Genomic DNA, 10,992 nt, shown 5'->3' on the forward strand with positions numbered 1-10,992 from the left:
AGTTGACAATGGTGGCAGACAGATCCCTTCTCCATACAATGTTAATGTTCCCACAGAGTACACATGCATTAGCAAGAGTAAAGAGATTATGTGCACATCAGCAATGTATATTATGCACTTTTTATTTAGTAATAAAAGCTCCATTAATTAAAACCACAATCAAACAGAAAAATACTTGAACCCAAGTCTTATTATTTTGGTGGATATTGTACCTTGATTAAATAAAACTGACCAACATAAGCAACACCAACATAGGGCCTCTGTAGTCGTGGCCGAGTGGTTAAGGCAATGGATTAAAAATCTATTGGGGTTTCCCTGCGCAGGTTTGTATCCTGCTGACTATGTTTCCTCAACTAGCAGATTTTAAATGACATTCTTGGGATGAGTCATCACCCAAATTGGTGAAAGCCCCTCTCATGAGCCCATATTTTAAGCCTGAGGCCATACTAGCCTGAAAACATCTGATCTTGGAAGCTAAGCAGACTTAAGCCTGGTTAGTATTGGATGGGAGACCTCCCAGAAATACCAGGTGCAGTAGGCTTTCAAGGTGGCACGGTGACTCAGTGGTTAGCACTGCTGTCTCACAGCGCCAGGGACCCAGGTTCAATTCTACCCCCCGGCAACTGTCTGTGTGGAGTTTGCACATTCTCCCTGTGTCTGTGTGGGTTTCCTCCGGATGCTCTGGTTTCCTTCCACAGTCCAAAGATGTTCAGGTTAGGTGGATTGGCCATGTTAAATTATAGGGGGATGGGTCTGGGTGGGATGCTCTAAGGGTCGGTGTGGACTTGTTGGGCCAAAGGGCCTGTTTCCACACTGTAGGGATTTTATCTATGTCCAATTTTCATGCATAAATTCAAAATAATATTTTGTAGAAATTGAAAAGACAGCTAAAAATTAATTGACGAAAAGGCATTCAGAAAGAAAGTAATGATGTCCATTGATTTATTTTCTTTGGGTGAAAGTTCTCTGAGGTCAATAGATTTCCATCCCAAACAGTCCCAGAAATCACAATAGGATTGCATTCCATCATAGAAATACTGTATACCATGTAATGAAGGTATTCCCCTAATGGGTAGGGAGTTACAGGATTTTGATGCAATAATGATGAAGGAAGAGCAAAATATGTCCATTTAAGATGGTTATAACTTGAAGTGTACCTTGTAAGCGATGGTACAAGAGCTCAGAGCTGGGTGCTGCTGTTCGGAAAGTCTGCATCTTGTGAAGCACATTGCATCTTTGTGGAAAAATTTTTGAGGTGATGAATGGGGTACCAATCAAGAAGGCAGTTTTGTTCTGGATAGTGTTGGGCTTCATGGGCTTTGTTGGAGTCACTGTCATCCAGGCAAATGGAGAGAATTTCATAGTTCTCCTGATTTGCACCTTATAAATGTTGAAAAGCTTTGGGAGTCAGGAGGTGAATTTGTTTGCCATAGAAGGTTTGGCTTTAGAGGAGAGAGGACACAGTGATGGAGAGTGTAACAAGTAAAGCTAAAAGGAAGAGAAGGAATAGATGTTGGTTCACTATTTTAAGGTGCTGCACTCAATATTAAGTCCAGAAGGCTGTGAAGTGCCTAGTCCGAAGATGAGATGTTGTTCTTCCAGTTTGCGCTGTGATTATTTGGAGATTGGAACAAGGATTTTTGAGCCAATACAATGAGCAAAAGAGAACAACAGTCAGTTTTCACTCATGGGGAGCATTCTAACCTTCAATTCAGAAGGTTTAAGCCCTCCAGGTTCTTGTATTGTTTGAATGAAGCATTAAATTGAGGCCCAACTCCCCTCCCAGGCAGAGTAAGCAATCCCATGGTAACGTTTGAAGTAGACCCCAGTATTTACCCCATGGTCCCAGCCAATATTCATCTCTCAACTGACTAACTTCTCTGATCATATTTTTTCGCTGGTTATATGACAATGTTAAGTGTAGATTGATTTCCTACAATAGTAGCCTAACTTCATTAGTACTTTGTTGGCTGCAAAACCCTATGGGATGCATACAGTTGATGAACATTACATAATAAATGCATATTTAATATTTCTCTGTGTCTTCCTTTCTTTCCAAGTTGGAAGGGGAAGATGTGATCAATTATCTTTGTTCTGTCATTACTCAGTACATTTAAAGAAAATTATTTTGGAAATAAGTCAAAGGGTTTACTCATAGGTTAAAAGGTTCTCGAGATCTCATTTAAGAAAAAAGATATATGCAAATGCTTCATGTTGTCAAAGAGCTAAAGGTGTTATTTTAATAACAATGGGAATAAAATCTGGTAAGACGTTAAAGAAAAAAAGTATAAATTTTTGATTCAACGAGATGATCTGTGACATTTTTTTTCTTTATCCATTCACGGGATGAGGGCATCACTGTCTAGGCAGTATTTATTGCCCATCCCTAATTGCCCAGAGGGCAGTTAAGAGTCAACTACATTGCTGTGGGTCTGAGGTCACATGTCGGCCAGACCAGGTAAGGATGGCAGTTTCCTTCCCTAAAGGACATTAGTGAACCAGATGGGTTTTTCCGACAATTGACAATGGATTCACGGTCATCATTAAACTGTTAATTCCAGATATTTATTGAATTCAAATTCCACCTTCTGCCATGGCATGAATCAAACCTGGGTCCCCACAACATTATCTGGGTCTCTGGATTAACAGTCCAGCGATAATACCACTAGGCCGTTGCCTCCCCTAATGCCCTATAATGCTCTATAAAACAACAGAATTTTTTTTTTAAATTCAGTACTTTGATTTAGGATCACGTGTCGTAAAATGCTTCTAAAGAGACATTCATAAGGAAAAATAAATCCATAACTCAGCACCCTTAACTAATTAAGCCAACTTTATGCTAAGAATGAACTGGTGCCTAAGAAGGTGTTGTTTTAAAATAAAAATGTCAATAGCTGGTGAGACTTGTACTACAAATTCAGTTTTGAAGTTGATAAGAACCACAGTTCGATGAGAAAGTGTCACTGGTGTTTATAAATAACTAAACACTGTAGGCAAAGCTTTATTGATCTTGGTTTATTTGGAATATCATATTTTTCTACAGCTGCTTTTTCTCATGAAATAATTCCAGATTTTTCTGGTAGAAAGATATATGACATTATGTAACACAAAATCTGAGCTGAATTTCCAAGTCCTGCTGAGATCAGAAATTGAGGTGAACAGGACCCAAAGATCATGAGGTCAATGGTGTATTTATTTCACACATTGACAGGTTCAGTGCCTGACAAGGCTATCCACTCTCTCAAGGCAGTTTGGCAATTAAGTTCATGAAGAACCATCTGAAGGATATATAAAGGAGATTAAGTAGAAAATTTTCAGTCAGCCTCCAGTTTCCTGACATTCCAGAGGCAGTTTAGTTTCCCAGAGATGGACAGCAAGCAGCAGGCCAACGTGTCTGTATGCTAGACCTACAAGCTTACTCTACCTGCCTGAGTGGGAATACAGCCAAAGCTTACCCTGTAGAGGAGATCAACTTCTCCACTAAAATAGTGAATGGCCTGACTGCTTTCTATATTTTCCAACGTAATTTTTTTTAAATATTTGCTACCATCAAGTGTAAAATAGAAAGCCTCTGACTGGCGTGACGACTTTGAAAGCCTGCATGTCACCTTTTATTGTATAGGGAACCTATATCCTTACTAAGTAAGGGACACCTGAGTCAAAGTTCCTGGTCATTTACTGTTTTTCCCAGTGTATGTTGGGAGCAATGTATACCGTACCAAGATGCACTGTCATAACTCACCGAGCCTCCTTCAACAGCATTTTCCAAGCCTTCAACCTGTACCACTTTGAAGGACAAAGGCAGAAGACATAAGCAAACACTAACATCTGGAAGTTCCCCATCCACCTTGTACTATCCTGACTTCGAACCACAGTGCTGGAAGTTTGCTGTCATTGGATCAAACTCCAGGAATTGCCTCCTTAACTGTGGATGTACATATACAGGATAGGTAAAGATAGCAGCAGTTTAAGAAGGTGGCACATTTCCAACATTCTGATTGGCAAATGAAGATTTGCAATAAATGTTGGCATTGCTTAACAATACCCATATCCCATGAAAAAACACAAAAAAAGTTGCATTTTTTGGAAATACATGATTAATATGGAATTTAGATAAGCTAACCTATTATACAATAAAAAACTGTGGATGCTGGAAATCTGAAACAAAAGCTGAAATTGCTGGGAAATCACAGCAGTTCTGGCAGCATCTGTGGAGCCAAATCAGATTTAACCTTTTGGTTCCAGTGACCCTTCTTCAGAACGTTCTGAAGAAGCATCACTGGATCTGAAATGTTAACTCTGATTTCTCTCCACAGATGCTGCCAGACCTACTGTGATTTCCCAGCAATTTCAGTTTTAGCACCCTATTATATAATCCTAGCCAGAAAACATATTTTGCCAAGATATGCTATTCCCAAGATTGCACACAGACAGCATTTACTGACGTAGTCATTGTTGATTCACATGCACTTGATACCCAGACCATGAGATCACATGTCTGATTGCCAAGCTAGTGTCGAAACAAAGTTTCAAGTGAATATTTTAAAACCACTTACATGCTGTTGTTGTTGAAAAGAGCTGACCGTTAACAGAACTCAAGAAATGAACTGTCTAATATAAAACTGGTACACTGGCCACTCTTGACCAGAGTCTTACTGTCTATGGGACTACGAAGTGTAAGATCTAGCCCAAGATTGGACACAATTGAAAGAGCACAAACGAGAGACCAGAGGGTCACCTCTCAAAATGTTTCCCTTTTGTTTCCTCATTTGTTATATAAGGGAAAAATAAATTCTCAACCAAAATCTCACCTAAAATATGATTTACACATATTTGGAAAGGCAAGGACTAATTAGGGATAGTCAATATGGCTTTGTGCATGGGAAACTATATCTCACTAATTTGATTGAGTTTTTGAAGAAGTGATGAAGAGGATTGATGAAGACAGAGCGGTGGATGTGGTCTATATGACTTAAGTAAGGTGTTCAACAAGGTTCCGCATGGTAGACTGGTTAACAAGGTTAGATCACATGGAATACAGGGAGAACTAATCATTTGAATACAGAACTGGCTCAAAGGAAGGGGACAGAGGATGGTGGGGTAGCGTTGTGTTTTGCACTGGAGGCCTGTGACCAGTGATGACCCACAAGGATCAGTGCTGGGTCCACTGAATTTTGTCATTTATATAAACAATTTGGATCTGAATACAGGAGGTATGATTAGTAAGTTTGAAATTTACACCAAAATTGGTGTTGTAATGGACAGCGAAGAAGGTTACTTCAAAATACAAAGGAACCTTGATCAGATGGGCCGCCGAGTGGCAGATGGAGTTTAACTTAGATAAATGTGAGGTGTTGTACTTTGGAAAGGCAAATCAGGCCAGGACTTAGACACTTGGTGGTAAGGTCCTGGGGAGTGTTGCTGAACAAACAGACCTTGGAGTTCAGTGGAGTCACAGGTAGACAGGATATTGAAGAAGGCATTTGGTACGCTTGCCTTTATTAGTCAGTGCATTGAGTATAGAAGTCAGGACGCCATGTTGCATTGGCGCAGGATATTAGTTTGGCCACTTTTGGAATACTGTATTTAATTCTGGTCTCCCTACTACAGGAAAGATGTTGTGAAACTTGAAAGGGTTCAGAAAAGATTTACAAGGATGTTGCCAGTGTTGGAGGGTTTGAGCTATAGGGAGAGGTTGAATAGGCTGGGGCTATTTTCCCTGGAGCATCAGAGACTGAGGGGTGATCTTATAGAATTTTATGAAATCATGAGGGGCATGGATAGGGTGAATAGTGAAGGTCTTTTCCCCTGGGTAGGGGAGTCCAAAACTAGAGGGCATAGGTTTAAGGTGAGAGGGGAAAGATTTAAAAAGGATCTAAGGGGAACTTTTTCATGCAGAGGGTGGTTCATGTATGGAATGAACTACCAGTGGAAGTGGTGGAGGCTGGTACAATTACAACATTTAAAAGGCACCTGGATGTGTATATGAATATAAAAAGGGTTTAGAGGGATATGGGCCAAATGCTGGAAATTGGGGTTAGATTAATTTATGATATCTGATCGGCATGGACAAGTTGGGCCAAACATCTATCTCTATGCTGTACATCTCTATGACTTCATGACTCTATGACTCTGGGGTCATTATTGTGCACCTTGTGAGCCAAATGACTATTGGGCCAACTGCATTGAAAAAATTGCGTTTGTGACAGCCTGAAGCTCCAGACCCAACAAATAAATAATCAGAACTCACTCAGTTCAATTTCTGTCTTTCCCAATTATTAATTCTAACCCATAGACTATTAGAGATATTATTTTCATCAAATTGTAATTAGCTCCAACTAAAAACACCAGACATGTGGGTTGGAATTTCTGTTCCTTTGAGTGATGTGGGCAATAGTGAGAAAGTTTTGAAAAAATGGCAAAAATGGAAAAATCAGACTTAAAAAATTGGATTCACAACATCAAGAAAAAGATTTGATGTTCCCATGGGAGACTACTTCATTTCCATGCATTTGCAAATGATTAACCAAGCTTACATCATTTTTATGAAGTTCCAAACCCTTCTCCTTCCCTGAGAAATTAGACAGTGCCAATTGCTGGTATGAAAATCAGACCAGTCACACGCCTGCAGTAGCTCACTGTTTGGTTCTCAGGGCCTTCGTCCAAGTGTCCTTGCATGCTCCATGGACACCATCCTCTCCTCACTTCATCCACATAAATTGGTATCAGCAAAGCACCAGCCTCACCACATCATCATAACTTTTGGACCAACTCACACATCACTCCTGTCTTTTGGACTTCACTTTGGGGACAATTACATCTTGAATGCTTCTGCCAGATCACCTTGCCTGTTGGGGCAAATCTCATACACGTATAATGGATGCATCTTCATCATAGAATCCCTACAGTGTAGAAACAGGCCCTTCGGCTCAACAAGTCCACACCAACCCTCAAAACATCCCACCCAGACCCATCCCCGTAACACACCTAATCTACACATTCCCTGAACACTACAGGCAATTTAGCATGGCCAATCCACCCAGCCCGCACACCTCCACACAGACAGTCACCCGAAGGTGGAATCGAACCTAGTTTCCTAGAACAGTGAGGCAGCAGTGCTAATCACTGAGCCATTGTGCCACCTTATTGCTCTTAATTTTATCTCTTAGCACTCACTTATTTTATGCTGATTTAGAGACTGCCAGCATCTGGTCTGCATTGCTTTTTAGCACAAAGGCAGAGGCAGCAGCTTGTCACCGTTTGGAGCACTGAAAAGTCAAGGAGGTGAACATGTTTCTGTATGTCACTATGTCACATCATTGTCACACCTATAGCATGTACCAGAAGCATACGAGGCAAACACACTGCATGTGTCTCAACCATGTCTGAAAGTCAAAGGGGAATAGTCATTAGTGGAGTCAAGAACGACTGCAATCAGTCAGGGGTTGCCCATAGTCAGTCAAGCAAGTCCCCTGAATCCAGTCCCAGGACTGGCCATGTTAGTTCTGTAGGTCAGGTGCAGCCAGTTCGGGGATTACAGGTACATCGATCGGGATGCTGTGGAGAATTCAGACCAAGGTTGGACCAACTTTTCCTGTAATAAGACAATGGGAGGGACTGAGTATGATGACACTGAATAAAAGAGCTGCTAGTGGTGAGGCAGGAGTAGGACAGGTGATAAACTGTGCCCAGTGAATGAGCTAGATGTGCTGGGGGCAGGAAGGGTTGATAATTTGGGAGGATAAAGTGAATGAGAATTATTGAACAGACATGATCCATTAATAGTGAGAATTGTAGTCCATGAGTGTTGGTAAGAGGCATGTGCAGTGGTTATTGGCTCTGTGGCTATGAGGTAGCTGAGAGAAAGTAGTGGTACTTACTCTTGCAAATTAAAGAACATCTTTGAATCTTCTTCCTATGCTACTGAGTTTTGCGTTCAACCAAGGACACTATCTGATCCAGCTGCCTCTATTGCTGGTCAGCACGATACCAGCGCTGTCCACCAACCTTTCAGCATGTACCCTATTGGAAACACAAGGACCTGTCTTTCTGGACCATTTTCTTGATGATAATGCTAGAACACGTCAAAGTGGGAAGCACTTCCTGGCTTTTAGCAGCTGAAGTGCAGTGGAGCTGGGATTTAAACATGGCATCAGCATCAGGAACATTATGAAGTTCCGGCAGCAGTGGACAATTCTGACTCTCCTGCTACAAGATTTTTTGAGACAGGCATCAAATTGAACAGTCGCATTATGAAGAGATGAAGAGCTGGAGATAGTGTGAAAGAAGTCAACATGGGGCATTGTGGACTGGACACCATGAATTTCATTCAAGAAAACACTGCCAGAAAATGAAAAATGCAACCCAGAGCATTCACTGCTGAACAGGGAACAGACCAGCTTCAAACCAGTCTATCCGATACAAATTTAGATGAGTTGTCACTCTAACTGGATCTCTCCCACTGTGCCAGCCTTGCTCTCGGAGTCTATAATTCTCTATCAAGCAAAAACAAATTACTGCAGATACTGGAAATTTGAAGTAAAAACAGAAAATGCTTGAAATACTGTGGAGTTTAGAACCGAATTAATATTTAAGTTTGACAATCCTGTACAAAGTGTCTGCTAGGCTAAAGTTAACCAAAAGAACTCTCATCACTAAAACAACGTATCTGCATTGGAAACAACAAGGTGCAGGGCTAGATGAACACAGCAGGCCAAGCAGCATCATAGGAGCAGAAAGGCTGACGTTTCGGGCCTAGACCCTTCATCAGAAAAGGGGGAGGGGAAGGGCGTTCTGAAATAAATAGGGAGAGAGTGGGAGGCGGATAGAAGATGGATAGAGGAGAGGATGGGTGGAGAGGAAACAAACAGGTCGAAGAGGCGGGGATGGAGCCAGTAAAGGTGAGTGTAGGTGGGGAGTTAGGGAGGGGATAGGTCAGTCCAGGGAGGACGGACAGGTCAAGGGGGTGGGATGAGGTTAGTAGGTAGGAGATGGGGGTGCGGCTTGAGGTGGGAGGAGGGGATAGGTGGGAGGAAGAACAGGTTAGGGTGGCGGGGACGAGCTGGACTGGTTTTGGGATGAGATGTTGCAGGAACAGCAACTCATATTCCACTTGGGAACCCTGCAGCCCAATGGTATCAATGTGGATTTCATAAGCTTCAAAATCTCCCCTCCCGCTACCGCATCCCAAAACCAGTCCAGCTCGTCCCTGCCTCCCTAACCTGTTCTTCCTCCCACCTATCCCCTCTTCCCACCTCAAGTCCCACCCCCATCTCCTACCGACTAACCTCATCCCACCCCCTTGACCTGTCCGTCCTCCCTGGACTGACCTATCCCCTCCCTAACTCCCCACCTACACTCACTTTTACTGGCTCCATCCCCGCCTCTTTGACCTGTTTGTTTCTTCTCCACCTATCCTCTCCTCGTTCCATCTTCTATCCGCCTCCCACTCTCTCCCTATTTATTTCAGAACGCCCTTCCCCTCCCCCTTTTCTGATGAAGGGTCTAGGCCCGAAACGTCAGCCTCTCTGCTCCTATGATGCTGCTTGGCCTGCTGTGTTCATCCAGCCCTGCACCTTATTGTCTCGGATTCTCCAGCATCTGCAGTTCCTACTATCTCTGCATTGGAACATTGTTTTTGTTAACTTGGTGCACACATTGAAAATAGGAGCTTCAAATTATATTTCATAGCCTCCTATTCACAATTAAAAGTAAAGTACATTGGGTGCTGGAGATTTGAAATAAAAACAGAAAGTGTTTGTGAAATTCAACAGGACTGGTAGCATATGTGGAGAAAGAAACAAAGCTGTGGCTGTTCAAGGCCAATGTGACTGTTCTTCAGAAAAGTTCACCAGTAAGAGGCTAATTTACCTGCAATTAATCCTTCTAGCTCATAGTTGCATTTCATTTATGCTCATAGGTCTCTTCAAAATGGAAGCTGTAGCTCTCTGGCTCCACCTACAGAGTGTACATTCATATACAGTCTTCCAGTTGTTTTCTTACTTTTCATAAATGAGTAAATGCCTTCATCCAGTTTCTTTCCATTGCACAGACTCTAATATATTTTGTTGGCCCTGGGGAGCACCAGTATCTGTTGCCTCCAGCTATGAAACAACATCCAATCAGAGGTGTGCGTAGTCTGCTTTTGAGCAGAGGGTTGGCCTGTTGTCAGGCCAATGTCTGCTTTGATGTGTTTGCAAAGCATATACTAGTAGTTGAGGCTGTGAGGGTACATTAAGGCAGATGCCAGTCATTTTCATGATTCTCACTTTCCCACATACCAGACTCTTGTTAAGCATGTGGCTAATAAAATCAAGATGACACATTTCAAAGAATATACATATGTTTGAGTAATAAAACACAATTGGCTCAAAGAAACAATTATTTAATTCAGCTATAGCCAAATGTCTACTAACTAAATGCAAACACATCAGAAATAAATTTAAAACAACTTTTAATGAGGGACCAGCAGAAACCAAACCCTTAGTTCTTTCCTTAATCGAAGTACCACAAAATCAAATCTCTCCAATAATTTGATTTTTATTTTTGCCTCCATCTCCCTTCTTTACATTAGCTTAGATGTCATTCTCAAATAAGTTTCTAACATATCAAAAAAATAAAAAGTACACATTTCTGTAAATAAAAGGACTAAAACTAATATAAAATTGTTAATTTATTGCCAGAAATGCTGACAAAGAATTATCTCTAGATAGGCCTACGTCCTTTTTGGCCAGTAGCAAGGTAACTTGTTGGCTGTGGGATTGCCTGTCAGAGAAGATCTCTTGGCATCTGTTAACTTTTTTATGTCATTTTTTCGAGGACAGAGGGACAGGGTGGTGTGCGGAAACTATTTCAGGTCAGCAGGACTAAATGAACTGCCTTTATGTATCCTTTTCAATCCTGTAAAACTGCAAAAGAACTACTACCCTTCAACTACTGTATCAGATATTTTTTTTTTTTTTTTTTTTTTACATATGTATATTCTTTGAAATG

At 41.5% G+C, this 10,992-nt stretch overlaps 1 non-coding gene across 1 annotated transcript; it reads left to right on the forward strand.

The window, feature by feature from the left end:
* Window positions 1-262: 262 nt before the first annotated feature.
* On the forward strand, window positions 263-344 carry trnaf-aaa. The gene has a single exon. It is a non-coding gene; the product is annotated as a tRNA-Phe (tRNA).
* Window positions 345-10,992: the final 10,648 nt, after the last annotated feature.

The sequence above is a fragment of the Rhincodon typus genome, chromosome 7, assembly GCF_021869965.1.
Source record: "Rhincodon typus isolate 14 chromosome 7, sRhiTyp1.1, whole genome shotgun sequence".
NCBI lineage: Eukaryota > Metazoa > Chordata > Chondrichthyes > Orectolobiformes > Rhincodontidae > Rhincodon > Rhincodon typus.